The 7,967-nt window shown below is 46.4% G+C and overlaps 1 long non-coding RNA gene across 1 annotated transcript; it reads right to left on the bottom strand.

Annotated features, from left to right (window-relative positions):
• Positions 1 to 5,227: 5,227 nt before the first annotated feature.
• Positions 5,228 to 7,640, bottom strand: LOC142029428 (uncharacterized). Its single transcript, XR_012649916.1, has 4 exons — positions 7,480 to 7,640; positions 6,853 to 7,030; positions 6,582 to 6,666; positions 5,228 to 5,741 (listed from the first exon to the last, which is right to left on the bottom strand). It is a non-coding gene; the product is annotated as an uncharacterized LOC142029428 (long non-coding RNA).
• Positions 7,641 to 7,967: the final 327 nt, after the last annotated feature.

Raw genomic sequence — 7,967 nt, 5'->3', positions numbered from 1 at the left:
CAGGATTTTTGTCTGCTGCTTGTGTTTGGATTAAAGCATTAAGTTTCCTTTCGTCAATTTGTTACTAAGTTTGAGCAGCTTACAATTGCTTGTTTCTGGGTATGCTGTATTTATCTGAGAAAGCTGAACATGAATCAGTGTCACGTTAAAATATGCCTTAAGGTAGTGGTTAATTGAGAATGTACTTAAGAAATTCTTCCGAATTCTCCATTTGATGCTGCACATCCAACGCAGATGCACATCCCTGGTGTTTCTGTTGTGTTTAATTGTGCTGTTCATTAGCGATGATCTAACTTTGAAGTTGCCCTGCTTGATCAGGAGGTTGGACTAGATGACCCCCATAGGTGCCTCCCACCTGAAGGAGCTCTGTCGTCCTGTGCCTGCACTGACGACAGCTGGCAGACCAGAACAGCAGGCAGGAGGATCTGTGGTGAACCTCACTGTCGCTGCTCCTGTGACCCACGCTCAGCTGATCTGGGTGCATGGTCCCCACTCAGTAATATGAAGGAAAGTGAGAAACCTGAAGCTTCCTCTCCATCAGCCCTGTGGGAACTGCATTTATAGAAAAGTGCAAGAAACGGTAATTTTCCTGCAGCATTTATAGAGTCATAGAATCATAGAATTGTTTAGGTTGGAAAAGACCTTTAAGATCGTCAAGTCCAACCTTTAACCTAACACTGACAAGTCTACCACTAAACCATGTCCCTAAGCACCACTAAACTATGTCCCCTCTACACGTCTTTTAAAAACCTCCAGGGATGGTGACTCAACCACTTCCCTGGGCAGCCTGTTCCAATGCTTGATAACTCTTTCAGTGAAGAAATTTTTCCTAGTATCCAATTTAAACCTCCCCTGGCACAACTTGAGGCCTTTTCCTCTTGTCCTGTCACTTGTTACTTGGGAAAAGAGACCGACCCCCACCTCGCTACACCCTCCTTCCAGGTAGTTGTAGAGAGCGATAAGGTCTCCCCTCAGCCTCCTTTTCTCCAGACTAAACAGCCCCAGTTCCCTCAGCTGCTCCTCATAAGACTTGTGCTCCAGGCCCCTCACCAGCTTTGTTGCCCTTCTCTGGACACGCTCCAGCACCTCAATGTCTTTCTTGGAGTGAGGGGCCCAAAACTGAACACAGGACTCAAGGTGCGGCCTCACCAGTGCTGAGTACAGGGGGACGATCATTTCCCTGCTCCTGCTGGCCACACTATTTCTTTTACAAGCCAGGATGCCACTGGCCTTCTTGCCCACCTGGGCACACTGCCGGCTCATATCCAGCCGGCTGTCGACCAGCACCCCCAGGTCCTTTTCTGCCGGGCAGCTTTCCAGCCCCTCTTCCCCAAGCCTGTCGCGCTGCGTGGGGTTGTTGTGACCCAAGTGACCCAAGGACCTGACACTTGGCCTTGTTGAGCCTCATACAATTGGCCTCGGCCCATCGATCCAGCCTGTCCAGATCCCTCTGTAGAACCTTCCTACCCTTGAGCAGATCAACAGTCTCGCCCAGCTTGGTGTCATTGGCAAACTTACTGAGGGTGCACTCGATCCGCTCATCCAGATCATTGATAAAGATATTAAACAGAATTGGCCCCAAAACTGAGCCCTGGGGAACACCACTTGTGACTGGCCACCAACTGGATTTAACTCCATTCACCACCACTCTTTGGGCCCAGCCATCCAGCCAGTGTTTTATCCAGTGAAGAGTACACCCGTCCAAGCACATTTATAAACTGTTTATAAACCATGTGACTGAATTCACATGTTTTATAGACCAGTTATTTTGTAAGTAAGTTCAACAGATAGGAGATCTTTCTCTATCAAAAAAAAAATTCTACTGACTTTTCACAAATCTCTGTATGATCACATTGATCTCATCCCTACTGTAGTCCTTAAGTCTCGTAAAAGTAAATTTGCTGGGCCTTCATGACCTGCCAAACAACTGCAGCCATGCTGCCATGCTCAAATTGGAGGCAACAAAACATGGCTTCTGTTTCTAGTGGTCCTTTTTAACACAGTTGCATGGCATCAGTGCAAATTCCCTTATCTGCAGCAATCTGAGTAACTAAATTATGCTCAATTGTCCTGGTTTCAGCTGGGATAGAGTTAACTGTCTTCCTAGTAGCTGGTACGGTGCTATGTTTTGAGTTCAGTATGCGAAGAATGTTGATAACACTGATGTTTTCAGTTGTTGCTAAGTTGTGTTTAGACTATAGTCAAGGATTTTTCAGCTTATGCCCAGCCAGTGAGAAAGCCGGAAAGGCACAAGAAGTTGGGACAGGACACAGCCAGGGCAGCTGACCCAAACTGGCCAACGGTGTATTCCATACCATGGGATGTCCCATCTAGTTTAGGAACTGGGGGGAGTGGGGGCGGGGAATCGCCTCTCGGGGACTGGCTGGGTGTCAGTCGGCGGGTGGTGAGCAATTGCACTGCGCATCATTTGTACATTCCAATCCTTTCATTATTGCTGTTGTCATTTTATTAGTGTTATCATTATCATTATTAGTTTCTTCTTTTCTGTTCTATTAAACCGTTCTTATCTCAGCCCACGAGTTTTACTTCTTTTCCCGATTTTCTCCCCCATCCCACTGGGTGGGGGGGGAGTGAGTGAGCGGCTGCTTGGTGCTTCATTGCTGGCTGGGGTTAAACCACGACATCGATGGACAACCAGGGGACAGTGACACTGACCTATTCACATGCTGTGAATGATATAAAACAGGGTTAAAAAAAATATCAGTAGGAGATGGTAAAGGGAAGAAAATTGTATCAGCGGTTTGGGAAGCGTCTGTTTTCCTCCTCCCTTCCTCTCATCCAAGGAGCCTTGGCAATGTCCTGTCCTCTTACAGGTATGAAAGTTCTGCTGGCCACAGGACTGTCTGGTGGACAGGCTGATGCATTGTCCGTTGGAAGGGAGTGTCTTAATTTGGGGAATGCCTGGAGCACCCACTGGTGCTGCATAGGGACTCAGCCCTGGAACTGGAACCTCACCTTCGCTGTGAGCAGCTCTTTGTTCCCATGAACAGCAACACCAGCCTTCTTCACTGCTGGTCACCACTTCTACTGGGCTAAACCAGTCATCCCTGCGAGCTGCGTGCTGCCCATTGCTTACTGCCTCCTTGTGCTGGAGCATCTCTTACAGCAGCTCAAGCAGTTTTTGAGAGAGGGGACAGTGACAGTGGCAGGACTGAATGAACTCCCTACCTTGACAAGTGTTGTGTATATTAAATAACATTTTGTAAAGCCAGAAGCCTCAAACATGCATCACTTACCTTGTAATGTCAAAGAAAGGAAATTTCTGGCAGTAGTGTACGAGTGGGGAGATGAGATGCCTTTGCAGGACCTGTAAAGCCCCCCGCCATGGGAGGGCTGCCCTCTCCCTGGGCAGGCAGAATGAGGCATCCAAAACTGAAAACCGAGCAGTTGCAAGGGACAGTAACAAAGGAAGAGGGCTCACAGCACAACGGCTTCTTTATCTTCATTTTTATGAACACCTCTTTAAATTCAAAACCTATTCAGCATTTGGTACAAAAGACAAAGCCAAATTTTTTGTCTGTCAAAAGCATTTCTGATGTGCCTCTCAGCATAGCATTTAGTCACCTGTTGCTCCTTTATAAACATTTTAAGTGGAGTCCTGGCTTGAATTAACTGGGGCTGCGGGCTTTATTGCCAGTAAGAGTTACAGACAGAATTCCATGTTTTTTTAATTAAAATTAAATTGAGAGGTTTTTATTTAAACTGGAGCATCATTTAACCAAGATAAAGGCAACTCATCCCCCAGTTTGGAAGCTACTGTACCATCAGATTTACAGTTCACAATAATGGAGTCTCCATTCTCCTATGAGTGATTTAAAAAGAATACCTGTTATTTTTCTACAGATATGAAGCCCCAGTTTCACAACCCAAAGACAGTGCAGTGTGCTATCACGTGACATTACAATTATCAAAAAATCATACATCAGGTCGAGAGACATGTGCTGAGTGAACCGGGATATTTGGAGTCCGTAGGCACACAGCCTTAAGGCTGAAGGAAATTAATGCTTCTGGCATCACACAGAGCCAGTATTATGTTCATGCTGTGGAAGGGATTTCTTTTTCCATAGACCTCCTGATTGTAAAAGGGGATTCCAAAACTCACATGCAAGCAGCAAATGTCTCCAAGTACACTGTGGCACCTGGCCAGGAACAGAAACCCCCGTTACTGTCTGCGGCTGTGGTACGCTGATTGGAAATCGGATAGCCATCGGAGCGCGGTGTATCACGGCACTCGGGAGTCATGTGAGAGAGACATCAGGAAACAGTAGCTGACAGTCACATCGCTGCCAGTCAGAAAGGGATCGCTGCTTAAAACGAAGCCCGGGATGCTTGCAGCATGACTGAACCCGCTGCTAATCTGCATATGTCTGGATTAGAAGTCACACCATCATAAAGATGCCATGAGCCAGGCAGCACCCATATGTCATTCGTGTGGTGACGGTTCCTAAATATCCCGTCCCCCACAGCTCTATTTCTAAGCGTAAACAACAAATAGGAGGCAAAAGGCAGAGCACACAGGCTGTAAAGCATCCCAGTCTTGATCCCGGTATCCCTGCATGGTTAGGATTGCTAGATTTTTATACTCTGGGTGTATTTGCACATCCTCTTCATCCTTTGAAAAAGATTATTGCATTCACCAATAGTTTCTCATTTTAGACCTAAACCAACATTATTATGTGGGTTGACTGAATATATCACTCTTAATCAGATGCAGAACGGCATACCCTACCTTCCTGACAGTGTTATAGACCACATACCATTTGATTTAGTCTGGTGACAGGGTTGTAAACGTGGAGCTTCACATCAAGCTCCCCGCCGGGGTGGTGCCTCTTATTCCAGCCTGAATGCAAATACTGCTGGAGGTGGGGGCTTGGTTCTGAGTAACCAGAAGATGAATATCAGTGCTGGTGCGTGTTTGTATCTGGTTCTGAATGCAAGCATGAGCTTGAAACAGAAAGGCAGACAATTTTGGGCAGGTTCATACGGATCATTTTGGCCATTTGGCTAAAATGAATCAAAGCTCAAATTTGATGAACCCAGATCCATGGAGAATTGACAAGCAATATACGTGATACACATTTTTTTCAGTGCGTTGACTTCTGGGGAAGACCTGTGTGATGTGACTTCCCAAAATATTTTTCACATGATGAGTTCAGTGGTAAACTGTGATTTCTACAGCTGACTGAAATTCAGACAAAATTCACACAAAAAGGCTTTTGTTTATTTTCATATAACAATTGAAGTAAATGAAAGTTTCCCTATGAAGACAGCTGTACCATGCATCTGTGGACAATTACTTCTCAAACCAGAACTGACTTGACCAAAAGTTGCACTCCTTGCAAGTCGTTGTTTATCTGCTGTGGCAGAGGTAAAAATCTTTTCTCAAGAGGTTGTTGATGAAGTGTCATCTCCTGCATTGCACGTGGAGTGACAGGCAAAATGATGGTGAGCAGATCACAGCCCACAATTGGGTTAGCACTCCCAGGTGAGAGGCGTCTGGAGCGTAGCTTCAGGTTGCAGGCTACCTGGTAGTCCTTGCCAGAAATGCTCCAGGTGACCGGGCGACAAGGAGGGGAGAAGTTGTGGAGATGCGGTGCCTTTCTTTTTCCTTTTTTTCTTTCAGAAACCAAGTACATGAAGCAGCTGTTCCAATTGCAAGTGCTTTCCAGGCCTCAGGCTTCAGTAAAATAGTGCTAGCCTAGTTTCTGCTGGGTCTGAATCTGGGATACAAAGCGTGTGGCACCAAAGCTAAAGCTGAGTCAGTACGTCTTGTCTGGAGCAACCCAGCTATTCTGAGCACTCTCATGTACTAGGGACTAGGCTCTAACCAGTTTTGGGAGGATTTTTTTGTTCTTACTCTGTGCCTGGGCAGACCTCATGTGTAACTAAGGCCAAATGTCGCCAGATTCTTAGTTCTTCAGAGGTGCTTGCGGCAAGGTTTCCAAACATGACTGAAGAAGTTAGGTACCCAACTCTTAGTGATTTCATGAAAGCAGTGGGAGTCAGCCAATTGGCCTCTTTAGTCACATTCAAAAACCCCACAAGATGCCTATCTATGTCTTTCAGCAGCTTTGAAAACCTCTCTCCTAGGGCTTTCTAGAATATGTTGTCATTAATATTGAAAGGTCAGTCAGGGTTGCAGTATTCTTTGGACAGGACTGATGTGTGTGGAGGAGACACATGCACATCACAGAGGAAACCTGAGTCCTGCGCTGGAATGCACAGCTAAGGCTGTACTGGACTTTGCTCTGCGTGGATTGAGGCAGATGGGCACCCCTCGCTGGAGATGGAAATGTAGACTGAGGGTAATATGATTTAAATGCAGGCATAAATCCTGGGTCAGGACCCAGATATTTCAAGCCGAACTAACTGATATGACTGTGTACCCTTTTTTTTTAGAGTATAATTCATGGCACTCAATGCAAAGTTTACTCTAAATTATTCAGCAGTTGTGGGTCCTGTAGGTATTATTGCATGATAACTAGCTTTCCTGGACTAATGTTGCTTATTCTACTTTTGAATAAAGCTAAAAAATTAATTGTTACAAGCTCAGAGCTTACCTTGTTTGATCTTGCATACCCTCCCTGCTGTAGAGTTGGAACTACAGTGACTTTTGAGGGTTGGGTACAGTGCTTGTCCAAACTCCTGAAGATGAATAAAAAATAATACATGTATTTACCTCAAGGACCCACTAACAGGAAGCAAGCAAAGTCACCATGATGTTGATACAGATGTTCCCAGCTGAAACGACATTCTTGGGCTTAAGCATTTATGTTCACTTTATGGGCTGTTAACCAAGTGCATAACGTTTTGCCCAGAAAAAGGACTTACATGAGCTGGATTGCTCATTCTGTGGCTTCCATGACATGGGACAGCTTGAAGGAAACAATCTTTAGGAACCACTAGAGAAATTCTTCCTTTCAACTTAGCCCCTCTCCTCATTCTCCATGTTCTCCACTTGATTCTTGAGAATCGTTTTCTCCTCCTTCAGTCTTCCACCGTAAACTTCCTATGTCAGAGCAGGAAGGGGGGGACAAGAGACATACACTTAAGAAGGAAAAGTAGTGTAAGAAAAAGGAAGGCCTGCAAAGCCTGGAAGAAGAGTGGTATCCGGGAAGAAGGAAAACCTCTGGACAGCAGAGAAGGTGAATCAGGGAGTTGGCAACATGTAGTTACTAGCACAGCAGGGCAGCAGTATCAGTTTTGCTGGTCAAGATCTGTACAGAGCCTCGGGCCAGACAGACTCCGACAGCTCAAATTTTCATCCCTCTTGACTTATGCATAAGGTCTGTCTTAAGTGGTGCGCTGCCTACCAAACCTAATCATAAGCACACAGCGTAAATCAGGATATGCAAATCTTCCTGCGTTGGCCTCTCTCACCCTGATCTGCCTTTACCCTCACGATTTGTTTCCAGCACCCACAAGTGGTCCCCTGAGCGCAAAGCACTGTCAGCTCACCAGAGCATCTTCGGATGAAGGGCGTTCGCGATGAGGAGGTGGCTGGTCATGCAGCAGGGATGGTGAGATGCATATAGGCAGGGAGCGGGGCGCCTGCTGCGGGGGCAGCCCTCGGAGCTGGGCTGGGCGCGAGCTAGGTGGCAGCCGAGGATGCAGGCGGATCGCTGCGCTATTTTAATGTGACAGCTGGCCGTGCCGGGGTCGGGAAGGGTTTCACAAGAGTATCAGTGAGCCTTCTTGCTGCTCTGCCCCCACACATTCCCCTGGCCGCATTTGTGCCCCACTGCATTCTCCAAAGGAGGTACGGTTTCTACTTTCCCACTTTATATACCTTTTTTTTATGGCTCAGACAGTGTTTGCTCCCCTCCCCCTGCCCTTAATTTTTTTTAACATACCCTGAAGGCTCTCACTTCTCTTTCCTTCTTCCCCAGGGACACGAACAACAGCAGTGACTCCTACGGAGTTAGCCAGGAGAGTGAGGCAGAGGG

The sequence above is a fragment of the Buteo buteo genome, chromosome 3 (assembly GCF_964188355.1).
Source record: "Buteo buteo chromosome 3, bButBut1.hap1.1, whole genome shotgun sequence".
NCBI classification, from domain to species: domain Eukaryota; kingdom Metazoa; phylum Chordata; class Aves; order Accipitriformes; family Accipitridae; genus Buteo; species Buteo buteo.
Note: the sequence above shows the minus strand (reverse complement) of the source record. Positions and strands in the feature narration are given on the sequence as shown.